The 3070-nt window shown below is 34.7% G+C and overlaps 1 pseudogene across 1 annotated transcript; it reads left to right on the forward strand.

Annotated features, from left to right (window-relative positions):
* The first annotated feature begins 493 nt into the window (after positions 1 to 493).
* On the forward strand, positions 494 to 2275 carry LOC114287144 (rust resistance kinase Lr10 pseudogene; annotated as a pseudogene). The gene is made up of 2 exons (XR_014338227.1): positions 494 to 513; positions 1012 to 2275. The product of XR_014338227.1 is annotated as a rust resistance kinase Lr10 pseudogene (transcript).
* Positions 2276 to 3070: the final 795 nt, after the last annotated feature.

The raw sequence follows: 3070 nt of genomic DNA on the forward strand, positions 1-3070 counted from the left end.
CTTATCATCCATGCTCTTCAATTTTGGGTTTGGTGCAAAATGGATTAGTTGGGTAAAAGAATGTGTTACTACAGCAAAACTCTCAGTGTGTTTATGTGTACATTTTTTCTTTTTTTTGCATATTTCTGTGCATTTATTTATTTATTTATTTATTTTTTCATTCTGTAATTTAAGTGGCACCTAAACTGATGTTTAGAGGCCAAAAAAGGTAAGGCTGCCACATGACATAGATTCATTTTTAGGGTTTGGAGTCCTCAATGAATTTTTGATTGCATATATATAGTCTTTCTATTATACATATGCTAAGTAATTTAAAATTGACATAAAGAGAGAAACTATGAACATACTGAGAAACTAGGATATGTTGTGCTAAACATTAAATTCAACTATCTCCTCAGTTTTTGTTTTTGTTTTTAGTAGTTTTTTCTTTTTTGTAAGATTAATGACTTTAGTTTGCTAATATAATTTTTATGTCAAAAAAAAATAATGCAGCTGCATTGGAGCTGATTTACTGTAAGCCCTCTTTATTTCTCATCCATAATTATTTCATTATTTACAATCTTGCGATCACCTTACATTTCCAACCCACTTTTGCGATTCCTGTCTTTTGAGCAATAGTAGTATCATCGCGAGAACTAAAATTTTCTTGTAAAATTTTTTCAAATCTGAAGGCCTTCAATCACCTGATTAAATGTTAAAGGCCTATAAATTCTTCCTTAGATTGACTAGCTCCTTCATTACTTTTTTTATTTTTTTTAATTGCCTTAGTCACTTCACTGAATCTTGGGTACATTTTTTCTTTTAGACGATGTCCTTTACTTGCTCACAATCATAGGTAACATTTCTTCCTTCTACTGTTAAGCTTGAAAATCTTAAGAATTTATATGAAGAACCAAAATCCAATGATAAAAGCTGGAAGAATTCAACATACGATTCTATTGGTAGAGAAAAACAAAGGTCTTTCTTTTCTTTTCTTTTCTTATTTGTTCATGTTTTGATCTACTTGGGCAGGATTTATTCTTGGAGCTAGAACATTTTGTGGGATGCTATGCTTATTCGCATTTTTAATCTATAAGTTTCGGACAAGGCATTTATCAATGTTTGATACCATTGAAGGTTTCCTACAAAGTCAGAATAACCTCATGCCTATTAGGTACTCTTATTGGAACATTAAGATGATGACCAAAGGTTTCAAGGACAAGTTGGGGGAAGGAGGCTTTGGTTGTGTATACAAAGGAAAACTTCGGAGTGATCACATTGTGGCAATAAAGATACTAAATAAGCCCAAAGCTAATGGCCAAGATTTCATCAATGAAGTTGCTACCATTGGAAGAATTCATCGTGTCAATGTGGTACAACTAATCGGATTTTGTGCTAACGGATCTAAGTGTGCTCTTGTCTATGACTTCATGCCTAATGAGTCTCTTGAAAAGTACATTTTTTCCCAAGGAAATATCTCCTTGAGTTGCAAGCAAATGTATGAGATTTCTCTTGGCGTGGCCTGTGGGATTGAATATTTGCATCGGGGTTGTGATATGCAAAATTTACATTTTGACATCAAGCCTCACAACATTCTTTTAGACGAGAATTTCACTCCAAAAGTTTCCGACTTTGGGCTTGTAAAATTGTATCCAACAGATAATAGCATTGTGTATGTGACTGCAGCAAGAGGAACAATGGGCTACATGGCTCCATAATTGGTCTACAAAAACATTGGACGTGTTTCCTCCAAAGTTGATGTTTATAGTTTCGGGATGTTGTTGATGGAAATGGCAGGTAGAAGGAGAAACCTGAATGCATTTGTTGATCATACAAGCCAAATTTACTTCCCTTTTTGGTTTATGAACAATTTAAAGAAGGGAAGGACGTGGAAATGAGAGAGAGCACGGAGGAAGAAAGGCAGATGATAAGAAAAATGATAATAACAGCGTTATGGTGCATACAAATGAAGCCCGATGATCGTCCTACGATGAATAAAGTTGTAGAAATGCTTGAAGGAAATATTGAACTTGTGCAAATGCCTTCGAAGCCTTTCCTAACTCCTCAAGAGATGCCAACTGAAGATAACTGAATGAACCCTTTCCTAACTCCGATAATTTGGCATGATAAATGTTGTACTATTGTAGTAGTATGCATGCACTGTATTAGAGGGGGAAAAAACATCACGTCCTCAAATAATAATAAATTATATTGGTTTGGCACTATTTCTTGAGAAAACGAGTTCCATGTGCTAGTGGAGGAATGCTCAAAATAAGGAGTTCCATGTGCTAGTGGAAGAATGTGCTAGTGGAAGAATGCTTAAAATAAATACACATGCGCGCACACACAAGAGAAACACAAATATTTAATGTGGTTCAGACCAATTGAGAATACAATGGTGAGATCAAAACATCCAAAATCCAACATCAATATCCAAGACCCCTGCTCATGGATAATTGAATCCATAAGCTCCAAGTCCCATGGACTTTCTGCTCAATGATATCTTTTACATCTCTCTCTATCATACCTCTTGGCAGCTCCGCTACCCTTACAGCACCCTTGGCTACCTCCCCATTCATTGCTTCTTCCCTTAGCCCTCTTGAGCTAATTACAACCAAAGTTTGAAAAAGAATTGCATCAAACACTACAGCTTTCACACAGGTGTGAAAGGAAGCATATACTGTTAGATAATGTCTCAATGGGACCACATAATTAAATGTGGTGTTATCATTTATAAAAAGCCTACAATTTAAGTGATTCAATTTAGTTAATAGGCTTAAGGGTATATGTGTTATGGACCTAATGTGTAGATACTAGTTGTATAATTTCTATTTCTATGAGGGGCAGAAATAGAAATTAAAACATATTGGTTAAAGTTGGTTTTCATTCTTTTGAACTTCCACAATCTTTCAGTTTTGAAAACCAATAAATAGAAATTAAAACCAATAATGGTTAAAGTTGGTTTTCATTCCTTTTGGACTTCCACAACCTTTCAGTTTTGAAAACCAATTACAACCTTTAAAAGGTTATGGTCCCTATTCCTTCCCAAGGTGGAAAATAGAACACTGCCATTTTTTTTTTCTCTAAATCC

The sequence above is a fragment of the Camellia sinensis genome, chromosome 8 (assembly GCF_055761805.1).
Source record: "Camellia sinensis isolate YWXY chromosome 8, ASM5576180v1, whole genome shotgun sequence".
Classification (NCBI taxonomy): domain Eukaryota; kingdom Viridiplantae; phylum Streptophyta; class Magnoliopsida; order Ericales; family Theaceae; genus Camellia; species Camellia sinensis.